Source organism: Bombina bombina, chromosome 11, assembly GCF_027579735.1.
Source record: "Bombina bombina isolate aBomBom1 chromosome 11, aBomBom1.pri, whole genome shotgun sequence".
Taxonomy (NCBI): domain Eukaryota; kingdom Metazoa; phylum Chordata; class Amphibia; order Anura; family Bombinatoridae; genus Bombina; species Bombina bombina.
In genome coordinates, this window is record NC_069509.1 from 138371183 (window position 1) to 138384420 (window position 13238).

Sequence of the window (13238 nt, forward strand, 5' to 3'; positions counted from 1 at the left end):
TAGAAAGGCACTTAATTTGATAGAGGCACCTATTAGTCAATGTAACGCAGCTTATTGACCAAGACCACCATATATCAAAGAGGTCTCAATATTATAGTCCTAGATTAGACCGATAAAACCTGTCCCAAAATAGTGACCTACCAGATTAAGTTTAAACACATTTTCATTGATACATAGAAAAAAAGTGTGTATCCCCTGATAGAGTACTATGACCAGTCTGAGTAATCAAAGAATTAAGTACTGTAGTACTTATTCACTGTTCATTGTAATTATAGCTGTATTAATATCAGATATTAGCTCATCAAAAAAATTGTTAGAACAGGGCCAACCAGTTACTTACACTACCACTATCCCTATATTATAAGGGAATAAGAACAACACAGGTGTTATGTTTATTAGTATTATAGATTACCTAACACCAATCTGTGTTGAATCCAAAGATCTCCCAAAATATTTAACTCTCTAATACCTTAATTACTGTGTTATGCACTTTCTACAAAAAGAACCTTACTGCGCTCTAAAAAAGAAAGTTCAATGATAGCCTAGTACACAGGTCATTGCTTTTCTCATATAGTTCAGTCAAGTATAATGATAGTAAGACAGTAAAACAATAAGACATTGGTAAGACCAGCCTATTTTCCTGTTAATTTGTAGCCAATATACCCTGATATTACCATATATCCAACAATAGTCTACCACTATAAACTGTTTGTATCAGTCAGGGCTTACAAATATCAGTTGCTAGTGTAATACAGTAGCACACTTTACAAGGTATACAGAAGATCTATGGAACTCCCTTTTTTTTTGCTTTCTTACCCCTTTTCTCTCTTTCTCTTTTTTCTTCTTTCCCTCTTTCCTTCTCTCCTATTTTCCCTTTCTGCTTTTCTTTTTCTTTCCCCTTGGTTCCTTCTATTACTTTCCCTCAGACGTATCACCAGCACTTAGGTATAGGGCCTTTAAGCTATAACAGGTAAACGCTTAAAACCTTTAACCACAATGTATTGTACTATCTTAGTCCAAGTGGTTATAGCGTTTTAGCAAATTTAGTCCCACACACAATTATGACTTGTTGACGATTTTAAAACAAGTGTTCTTAATGGCTATAGCTCCACTGGCCGAGCACCAAGTGAGGGGCTTTCAGCTATTCCTGTACGATGCCTTTGTGCGGCACATCACTGATAAGTTATTTTTAGTCTGCTTCAGGATTGTAAAAAGGCCAAATTATTATAGCTTATATAAGTCATGTAGCCGAGTCCTCCATTTGGCATCTAGATATTAGATCTTAATGTTAGTTATAGCGGCTACTACCAGGACTCTTAACAGAAAAGTGTCAGCCTGTTACCGTCTTATTGGCTGTTGGAAGTATCTTTGGAAGCGCTCGTTTCACAAATAAGAGACAATTTTAGATTCTCTATCTCCAGACCTTCATGTCCATGCTGTCAGAGATGCTGCTTCACAGCCTGTATAATCAAGATTCTAGCCTTCCTGTGCTCCGCGCACTCAGCTACTGTATTAATTATCGCAATGTTAAATATCAGCCCCTGAATAGGTACAGTCCCCACCGACCCTCTCTCTACTTACCTTCACCCTGCAACCATGTCAGGGACTTACATTCCAGCAGTCGAGGGATCGGTATTCTCCAAGGCACAGCAACAGGAAGGCAACAGGCAGGTATATGCTATGGCTCTAAGCGCCTTCGGTCGGTTCCCGCTGTCGTCCGCTGCCTCTTACTACACCAGGTGAGAGCTGCCTTCAGTCGGGACTTCCCCGGCCACGCTCCGCCTTTTCCTAAGACGCTCACGTCCCGGGCTGTACAATCGAAGTTCTCCGAAACGTCTCCGTGTGTGTTCCAAGGCACCGCAACAGGTAGACAACTGGCAGGAGTATGATATAATTCTAAGCTCCTTCAGTCATAGGTACAGTCCCCACGGACCCTCTCTCTGCTTACATTCACCCTGCAACCAGGTCAGGGACTTACATTCCAGCAGTCGAGGGATCGCTATTCAGGGACTTCTCAGTGTGTGTTCCTATCCTCGTCCACCTCGGAAAAGGTCTTGATAGTAAAGCCGGGGCAAAGCGGCTACTAGCACCACGAGGCTTCCTCACACCGTTGCAAGGTGTATCGCATCAGGCCAGACTAGAATAGAGACTCCCTAGCCTATGGCAATTGGCGTGGTGGCGTGCTGGAATCGCCACGATCAGAAGAGCGTTCAGTGCAGCTACACTTCTTTGCTCCTCCTACCCGGAAAAACAGCCTGTTTCCAGAGCATGCAATATTAAGCAACTTTCTAATTTACTCCTATTATCAATTTTTTTTCCGTCCTCTTGGTATCTTTATTTGAAAAAGCAAGAATCTAAGCATACAGACAGGCCCATTTTTGGTTCAGCACCTGGGTATCATTTTCTGATTGGTGTGTAAATGTAGCCACCAATCAGCAAGTGCTAACTATGCGCTGAACCAAAAATGGGCTGGCTTCTAAGCTTACATTCAAATAAAGATACCAAGAGAACGAAGATAAAAAAATAATAGTAAGAGTAAATTAGAAAGTTGGCATGCTCTGTCTGAATCATGATAGTTTTAATTTGACTAGACTATTCCTAGAAGAGCACAATGTACTCAGGCAAGTAGCTGATAAGAGTTCATTATATAAGCTGATGCAGGAATACCCCTACAAATGGGCTGGGCTCTCTCTTTCCCACCCCCACCAAGGGGTTTATTTCTGCTACTGCATCTTGATTACATAGCTTTTCTATTGCCAAAACTGTAGTATTCATATTTTAAGTATAGGTGGGGGCCTCAACAGGCAAAATTAGCCATTTCAGGGGAAATATGTGCTTTATATCAACTTTATACCAGAAATTCAGTAAACATGTAATAGATTATGACAGAATTCCTTTGCTTAGCGATATACTAAAACAGATTCTATCTTGAAATATATATATTTTTTTGGACAATAGCAAATATACAGTAGTATTTAAAAAAAATAGAATTACCGTAATCATTTTGTATATAAAGCAGTAACAAAGTACATTATGTGTGTGCCTCTATTGTCATCTGTTCCAAAAATGTTTTTTTAATGGTAATAAAAGGCTGTAAACCACTTCAATGTTGCTTCCCACTTCATAAATTGCTTGTACCATTTCCGTGCACCCTGCAGAGTTTGTGTGAGCACAGCATTCTGATATCAGGACATCAAGTCAATACGAATAATGGTTATGTCACAATTATGTGCAAAGTCTGTTGCCATTATTGTGCACCATCTACAAGATCCTGAGGCTGAGAAACGTACATATTATTCTATACTTGTTAAATATTGGTTCTCTTGTTTCCCTGCTGTCTGCTATGATGGTTAAACTGTAATAGTTATATAGTTTAAATGTCATTGATCTGTCAGTATTAAAAAGACATTCAACACTTTAAGATTGAAATAAAAATGTTTAGATGTAGTTAAATAATTTTTTCAATATACATTTATTATTCATGAAAATTGTGGGTTTTCCAATTCCTTTTAAAACTGAATGTGCACTCTAGACATAGGTCTGCTATTTTTCACATCATTAGTTACACACTCTAGTATTACTTTATAACTGTCTCTAACTAACCTTAGCCAAGTACAAAACTTAGATTACAACATGGAGTTGCGCTTTGTTTTATGGACAATAATAACTTTCCACTTATTTTTGGAATATATTATCAACTAATATAATTTTGAAAACTGTGGGCCAGATTACGAGTGCAGCGCTAATTAATGCTCCCCATTGCGCTAGAAGTAAGCTTTTTGAACTTGTCGGGTTGTGTTCATATTATGAGTTTCCGGCGAGTGCAAAAAGCCGAAGTTAAAATATAACATATTCCCCCATAGAAGTCAATGGAAAAAAAAGAGGAGAGAAAAAAACTAATACCCCACTATCACACAATTCTCCCCCCATAACACATTATCATGTGCACTAACCCGACATGAAAATATGAATATTTCACATTCCAGTGTTCTTCACATAGCAGAATATGTTATGTATATGTATGTAGCTATATATATATATATATATATATATATATATATATATATATATATATATATATATATATATATCAGCAAGCGCTATCCAGGGTGCTAAACCAAAAATGGGCTGACTCCTACACTTATATTCCTGCTTTTTCAAATAAAGATACCAAGAGAACAACGAAAATTTGATAATAGGAGTAAATTAGAAAGTTTCTTAAAATTGCATGAGCTAACTTAATTATGAAAGAAAAAGTTTATTTATGTGTTTTTATGTATATATAGGTAGTTACAGACATATATTCACATATAAATACACATATATAACAATCCAAAATGATCAGCACATACTATTCAAAGCCAACACCTCGGTGCACTTCTAGTAAACAACATGTATGTAGTATCTGAAAATCCGAATCTGGTGTAAATTCAAATGGATTCCCAAACAAATGTAGGCACTCAGAGATATAATTCAACACCTTTATTGCATATCCAAATGCTGTGTATCCATAACGTTTCGGCCCCAAATTGAGGCCTTGGTGACATGGAAGTCAGACAATATCTAGATTTTCAGATAATATATATATATATATATATATATATATATATATATACAAAAAAACAGAACGGGACTGCACTCTCAGAATGAACTTGGTACACATCCCATGACCCTGCAACATGCTCAGCCCTGGGTGCTCACTGGCACTCACAGGAAGCTGTGCTTTCCCCAGAGTCACAGGCAGTTGGCCGGACTGTTAGCCGATGCACATTTGGCCGACAGACATTTGGCAGATGGACATTTGGCCGACGGATAATAGTCAGACACAAGTGGCTGTCAGATAACAGTCCGTCCACGAGATAGGTAGATAGATTTGATAGATAGATAGATAGATAGATAGATAAATAGATATGATATATAGATACATTTGATAGATAGATTCAGTAGATAGATATATAAATAGATAGATTCAATAGATAATTTTACAGACAGAGAATAACAAGATGTGCAGGCTGGGACCCATGATTAGGTTCCCAGAGGCAGTTGCGGTGCCCGAGGCTCTGATTAGAACAGAGCACTCCAGAGCGCATCTGCCCTCGGCCGAACATGGAACATGCTTCAGCATTCTGTCCGTCAGCCAAAAATCAGCATTTTGTCAGAGCACCGTTAACCCCAGACAGGTCTGGGTGCAAGAACCATAGGGTAAATTACAAAACAAATTAATACAACATACAGAGAAAGTCCAGCATTCACTTACAAGCTCTCAGCTAAGATTAAAAGCAAAAATGGAAGGGTTAGTTACCGCATTTGTCCAAATGGGACAAGCCTAGGTACCTCGTGAGTATAAAAATACATGACATTTTTTTTTTTTAAATATATACTTTATTAGTTTTTCAAATAAAAAAAACAAGTACAACATTAGTACGACCAAAGCGTACTATTCCAGTGACAAACATAAATAATGGATACATAAAAAAACACAGAGCATGCGACAAGAGATCTTATAAATATATGTAGCCTCTATATCCAACATAGAGGCATAACAAATTGTACACTTGAATCAAAAGTGAGTAATGAGGGGGGGGGGGGAGGGGATCATCCAAGGAGAAGAGGGGGGGGGGGGGGGAAGGGAAAGCAGGACCTAAGGTACCAGGGATGGACCTACAATGGACACTAGTTAATACTGAGTAGGTGTGGGATGACGTACCGACACTACTGGGCGAAGATACAATGTCTTAAGTCTCAAAGTTAGGGAGCTATGTTGTATCAAACCTATTCTTCCATTCTGTCCACATTAGTTCAAAGAAGTCAACTCTACCTTTGGAGTAATAGATAGGCTTTTCCATGGTGTAGATATAGGCCATGGTTTGAGTAATGTCAGACCAAAGTGGGGGGTTAGTTCTCTTCCAAGCTTTGGCAATGTTAAGTTTAACAGCTGAAAGGAGATTGATGCTTAATGAGGCATAGTGTCTGGGGAGTTTACAAGTACCCACATGGAGTAAGGCAACTTCTGGGGTGCAGGGGATAGAAATACCCATATTCGATAAGTTTGAAAAACACTTGTTCCAGGTGGGCCTCAACTTGGGGCAGGACCACCAAATGTGCGTCATGTCTCCTACCATGCAGCAACCTCTCCAGCAGATCGGAGATGCTTCAGGGAAAATCGCTGCTAATCTAGTAGGCACAAAATACCATTGTGTAAGCAATTTAATGTAAGTCTCGTGCATAGTGACACAATGAAGTGTTTTATTTGTGAGAAGTAGTGTGCGGTGCCATTCTTTAGTGGGGGCAGTGAACTCAAGTTTCTGCTCCCATTTAGTGATGTGCATTGCCTTGTCTGAAGGGGTTGCTCCCTCCATGATGGAGTAATGGAGAGATAGTGGCTTGCCCAGCCGTAGTCCCTGCTGCCATCTGGCTTCCCAAATGGTTAATGGCCGGGATAGGGATGGTTTAAAACCCCAGCTAGACAAAAAGCTGAGGACCCTAACATATTCGAATCGCAAGTAGGGCGGAGGAGGCGATGAGTCACCTATTTGGGCGAAGGGCAGAAACGAATCACCAGGAGATGAGGACCAAAGGTCTGACACTCTCGAGACACCTAGTCTCTGCCACGTCAAAGGGTGGGAACCTGGAAGGCCAGAGAGAAGGCCAGTTAATGAAGTGATGGGGGATGGATGGGGAGCCACCTGGGGACAGTGTCTCAGCTGCTCCCAAGTAGCTAAACATTCTCGGATTATCTGATTCTCTATCCCCAAGGACCGCCAACAGCGAGGAGGGGTCCATATCAAGTCTCTCAGGGTGAGGTCAAAGGGTAGGGAGGCCTGTTCAATCGACCTCCATCTACTATCAGAATTCTTTACTCCCCATTGGGTAATGTGCGTAAGCATGGCGGCTTCGTAGTATCTGGAAATAGTTGGGGAGGCCACCCCCCGTGCATTCTGGGGTACTCCAGAAGTTTGTGAGCTACTCGTGGAGGTTTAATTTGCCATATATATTTGGTGCAGGCGCCTTGAAACTGGGTAAGAAGAGATCTAGGTACTCTGATAGGGAGGCATCTCATGACATATGTCAGCTTTGGGAGATAGCTCATTTTAAGGGCAGCAACCCGACCGAGCCAAGAGATACATCTATAGTTCCACTGCTTGGTCAGAGAATGCAATTCAGTCAAGAGGGGCTTATAGTTATTCGAAATTAAGTTGGGGATGGAGTTAGATAGCTTCACTCCTAGATGATAGATAAATGCATTGTTAACGACAAAATTATATTTGTCTCGTAGGGAGTTGGTAACTAGTTCAGGAAAGCCCTGCGTGTAGAGTTCCGATTTGGATTGGTTTAGTCTATAAAAGGATAGGCCACTGAAAGTATCCAGTATGGATAAGAGCTTAGGGAACTCGCTTAGGGGATTTGCAGAGAATATGGTAGTATCATCTGCGAACAGAGCCACTTTGTGAACTGTTCCATGGAGTGTAACTCCAGACATTCCTCTATCTGCTCTAATAGCAGCTGCTAGGGGTTCTATGGTCAGCGCGAATAGGATGGGTGAAAGGGGGCATCCCTGCCGGGTGCCATTAGAGATAGGGAAGGGAGAGGAGTGAAACCCCAGACCTCTGACTGAGGCCGTGGGGGCCAAGTATAAAGCCTGCACCGCTTGGATGATGGAAACCGGGAAGTGAAGGGTCGCTAGTACCTCCCACAGGAAATCCCACCACACCCGGTCAAATGCTTTCTCAGCGTCAAGAGAAAGCACGGCTATTGGTTTGTTAAGTCTTTTGGCTTCTAGGAGAATATTGAGGAGTCTTCTCGTGTTGTCGGGGCCTTCCCTTCCAGGTATGAAACCAACCTGGTCAGGGTTAATAAGCGTGGGGAGAAGTTTCGCGACCCTATTGGCCAGGATTTTTGCATATATTTTAATGTCAGTGTTTATTAGAGATTTGGGCCTATAGCTAGCGCAGAGGGTCGAGTCCTTGTTGGGCTTGAGAATCGTGATGATAGAGGCCTCTAGGAACTCCCCTTGAAATTTACCCTCGTCCATAGCCAGGTTATAAAATCTGGTCAGGATGGGGGCAATCTCCCGCAGGGATGTCTTATAAAAGATCACGGTGAAACCGTCCGGCCCAGGGGCCTTGAGAGACTTCAAATTTTTGACAACAAATTTAACCTCTTGAGGCATAATGGGGCTATCTAAACTGTCAATGGTGGTCTCCTCTAAGGCGGGTAATTTTAAGGAGTGTAGGAAAGGACCTATAGCCTCCGACGGGGTTGGCTGGAATGAAGCGTCATTTTGAATATTATATAGGGCCGAATAGTACTCGTTGAACTGCTGGACGATTTGTCATGGGAGTTTAATGGACTGAACGCCTTTTTTAATCTCGTGAATACGGGAGATGCTAGTACGGTGTCTTAATTTGGTAGCTAAGAGCGCGTCTGCTTTGTTACCCTTAGAGTAAAATAGCTGTTTCAGTTTAAGTAAGTTATTTTGGGTCTTAGTGTATTCTAGCTTACATATATGCCTCCTCAAATCTCTAATCTCCTCCTCGATGTCTAAGTTAACTTCTGTCCGTCTTTGTGATTCGAGTCCCCTTAATTTATGGTGGGCCTGGGATAAAAAGAGACCTGCCTGTTTCCTCAAATGGGCTTGTTTTCGAATAAAGAAACCTCTAGTGGTGGCCTTAAAGGCCCCCCATAGTATATCTTCTCGCATCCCTGGGGTGTCGTTAATTTGCAAAGTGAAGTTTATTTCTTTCCTAAGTTCCTCTCTAAAAGGAATATCGGATAAGAGGGTGTGGGGAAGCTTCCAGTTAGGTCTGGGTCTGGTGGTGTCCTGTGACTCCAGGTCCATTAGAACCATGTCATAGTCTGACCATGGGCATGCACAAATCTTTGTGGAGAGTATAAGGTCCAGGGAGTCTGGGTGACAAAACACATAGTCTAGTCTGGAATGTGTGGAATGGGGTATTGAGTAATGAGTGAAGTCTCTGTCTAGAGGGTGTAGAGATCTCCAAACATCAAAGAGATTAAACTGGGACATAAGTTCCCGAAATCTCTGACATGTGGTCTCTGGGCTAGGGGGACTCTTTTTGGATGGCTTTGTCTGTCTATCAAGGCCGCCATCCCACACCATGTTCAGGTCTCCTGCTAGAATTACCCTACCCTGCCGAACCCGGTCCACTTTACGTAAGATTTTCTTTAGGTATCTGGGTTGAAGGGTGTTAGGCAAATATATGGATACTAAGGTGTATGTGACATGGTCCAGGTTACATATCAGGATAAGGTACCTAGCCTGTGGATCTGTGATCTCGTGGAGAGGTTCGAAGGCCACTCGTTTGTTAATCAAGATAGCTGCGCCTCTAGCCTTCTTAGAATAAGAGGTAGTTTTTACAACAGGGTAGTCACGGAGTGACGGGCCGGGGGAGGAGTCTCTTAAAGGATGTGTTTCCTGGAGGAAGGTCACATCGGCCTTGTGGAATTTTAGCGTTCTAGACAGCAGGCTCCATTTGCCAAAGGTGTTTAGACCCCTTACATTTAGTGTCAAAAATCTAAGGGGCGCCATTGACAAACAATGAACACTTGAGGATTAGGGATAAGGAGAGGTCAGTGGGGAGGGTGAAAGGTGTAGGGAAGGGGATTAAGGACAGGGGGAGGCTGGTGGAAATAGTCCACCTAAGTGGGACCCAAGCGTGGGTTCCGAGATCTGGGGGGGGAGCTAAACCAAACTATTAGGGTAGGGCTAATAAACACATAGCCCCACTATCAAAAGAAATACAGGGCGGCCAGCAGCCTGGCCGGGTCACATATCAACCATGGCAATCTGTCATGTGGATATTAACTTACAACCAGCTAGCCACCCCGCACTGCTCTTAAAAATGAAACAAAAACATCTGCATACAGGATAAAAGATGTTAGCAAAAATCAATTAACATTCAAACAGGTGTGACAGAAAGCTATCAAGTAGGTGAGGCTTGAGGCCTCGGGATGTGGTCAGGTGGATTGGGTTTCTGGCGCTTAGGCCTCTGCTCTTTGACAGACCATGCTGGGGCTGAGACACGTAGCTTGGACTGGGCAACTGTCTGTGATTCCACTGCAGGCTGCAGGCCCCAAATAGCCAGGAGAGTGCTACCCACTGCAGGGGAAGAGACAACATGAGACTGATTGTCTTTTGTCACTATTAATTTAGTGGGGAATACCCACCTGTACTTTATGTTGGCCTTCCTGAGTTGTGCAGTGATAGGGGCATATAATCTTCATTGTTGCAGCGTGTGCGATGAGAGATCCGGGAGGAGCTGAATATCCTTGAGGTTATCAGGTAGACTGGGTTTATTATAGGACGCCTGCATCAGGCGGTCCTTAAATTTGAAGTTATGGAAGCAAACCACCACATCTCGTGGCTTGTCGGAAGACATTGACCTCGGCCTAAGAGCCCTATGAGCTCGCTCCATACTGTGACTATCACCCTCCAGGGGGCCAAGCAGGGCAGTGTAGAGGGATGTGAGAAATTCTTGTAGATCCCCCGGCAGAACTGATTCAGGTATGCCTCTAAACCGTATATTATTTCTTCTAGCCCTATCTTCCACATCGGCCAGTTTTAATTCGAGCTGAGAGATCTGTTCTGCCAAGTTTTCAGCGTATGCTAGGATGTTAGAGTTGCCTGTGGCGAGGTCATCATGTTGTCTCTCCAGAGTATCAATCCTGTCACCCATCTCCCCTTTGTCTTTCCTGAGTTCCGCTGAGCTCCTCTGAATCTCGGCTGTGATAGATTTAGTTTGAGCTGCAAGCATCTTTTGTAGTGTGCTCTCTGTGATGTAATGGTTTAAGTGGGCTCCTGATTGGGAGCTTGATTGGGAGTCCTCATCTTGCGACTCGGGGTCGCTTACTGCCTTCCGCATAGGAAGAGGATCCTTTATGGGCTGAGAGAAATGATCGAGCACAGTTTTTTTGATTGCTACAGGGGTTCTAGGATTCTTTCTAGATGCGTGTGGCATGGCTCTTGCCTCTATAGAGCAGCTGCAGACTGAAGAAATGAACCACCTTGACCACTCCAGGACCTGTAGAAATAACTGTTAAAGCAGAAGGACTACCTAGTAAAAGTTATAACATCGAAGCAGAAATACTGCAATACAGAGATATATAAGAGATAAAGAGAGCGGGGCTAGGCATAACCCACATATATTATTGATATTTAGAACATGATGGCTTATCGCTGAGCCAACGGCTCAGGGAAAGTCGGCTCTGTAACCTCCTACAAGGGATGGGAGTGGGGCCTCAGGGACCCCCACGCACCTCAGGGAGGGGGATACGACCAAAAGGAAGGGGAAAGGGTAGGGGACGTGACCAACCCAGACAAGCTGGGACGGAAAGGGGGAGGTGCAGAGGGGGAGTCAGGTAGAGCGGCCCATGCACCCAGGCACTCAGATGAACGGTGCCCCCGGTGTTGCAATTATGATTTTAACCAATTATTAACAATACTGTGTTAACACAGCGTTTTATGTAGAAACACAGGAATTGGGTAACTGGTTGAATGATTCAGGAGCAGTGTAATCTAGGCTTGCTGTGTGGGTCCACCCCACGCCCGGTAGCGGCAGTGACCAAACGTCAGACCATCTAGAGGTTGCAAGCACAGCCGAGGAGTTACCCAGCAAGCCACAAAGCACCCCCCCCCCGGACTCAGGGAGTGGGGGATACGACTCAAAGGAAGGGAAAAGGTAGATGGAGATGACCAGCTCACCACTTGAGTGGGCCGGAAAGGGAGAGTCCTGAGGGGGTTCACTGCAGTATTACCGCACAGAACATATCCACAACACTAATAAAATTAGGGAGAAAAAGCATGAGAGCTGCAGAGAAAAATCAAGCAGTTAAATGCACAGAATGTAGACTGCAGCTTCTAGGACTATTACTGTAGACAGGGCCTGTAGATAAAGGTAAGCGTTAGCAAGATATTCAAAACCAATAACACTCCACTTTGAGCAGAGAGCCCAAAGGCACATAAGCTGGCGCAGCAGCAATACTTTCACAAAATAATGAGACAGGCTATTGTATCAAATCAGGCTCTGTAGTCACACTCTAAGTATACGCTGCAAGGGTATATTTACTGAGAGGTTACTGTCCCTCAGGGTTTAAACATTGTTGTAAGTGTTTGGTTGGTACCACAAGTAAGACCCCAAATGGAGTGAGGGGTAGATCACTGACCAGCTCCAGGACAGAAAAGTACAGATCAGCCAGTTAGGGACCTATAATCCCTCCTCCCCAAAAGGAATGTTTCTTTAAAGTCCACTTCTTGCACTGCTCCCAAAAGTAAAAGAAAAGACCCCAGAGAGTGGGAGCATGGGACTCACACTATTTACAGTTACTCTTAGGAGAGAGGGGGAGGTGGAAGGGCTGGTGACCATGCAAAGCTGGTGTCAGAGGGGTTAAAGTAGATGAGAGGGCTCTATGGGCACAACATATTAGGAAGGCTTTACCTTAACTGCCACATGGGTGCGGCCTATGGATCCAGTCCCGGTAAGTCAGAGGATAATAGTGGTGACTCTGTAGACACCGTCCAATGTGCTGCTGCATGTACCCCTAATGAGGAGCACCTGGGGAGAAGAGTTGCCCGGAATATTGTGGGGCTCCGTCAGTGAAGCAGCGCCTGGACTGTTGCAGAGCTGCTTGCGTGGGGTTGTCAGGGCCCAAAATGGCGGAGGTTCGCGCCCTTTCCAGAGGGCTACACAAAAGGGACAGCAAGGCCTTACTGCTCCCAGGCTGGACTCCAACACTCTCAACTGGCTCCCAGCAAATGGCGCAGATGGTCGTCTACGGATATCCTCTTCTCAGGGGGGCCGCACAGTAAGTTTAGTCGGCTCAATTAAGCGGAGCATCCGCTCGCGCGTCTTCCTTGAAGAGAGCAGACCGGCCACAGGAGGTAGGCTCCGGAGCGGATCCCCGACCCTCCGGAGCAAAGTGGCACAGGGTAGAGTTGGTGGCTGGAAGTGTCTAAGAGGAGCGGCTCCCTACTCTCCGGAGTGGAGCCCCGGCCCTCCAGAGATCAGGGACCACTGTAAACTGCCCCAGTCAGAGTATACCGCAACCACTGCTCTCTCAGCCTCAACTCCAGGGAGTCCGGGTTGTGTAGATAGGTCCGAGGGGCTGCTGAAAAAATCCCAAGATGCTAGAGTGGGTCTTCGGCCCTCCAGGGCAATGTAACTGGCTATCTCCTCCGGTCCAGCCAGAAAGCAGTGCACACTTGAGGCAGCCCCACCAGG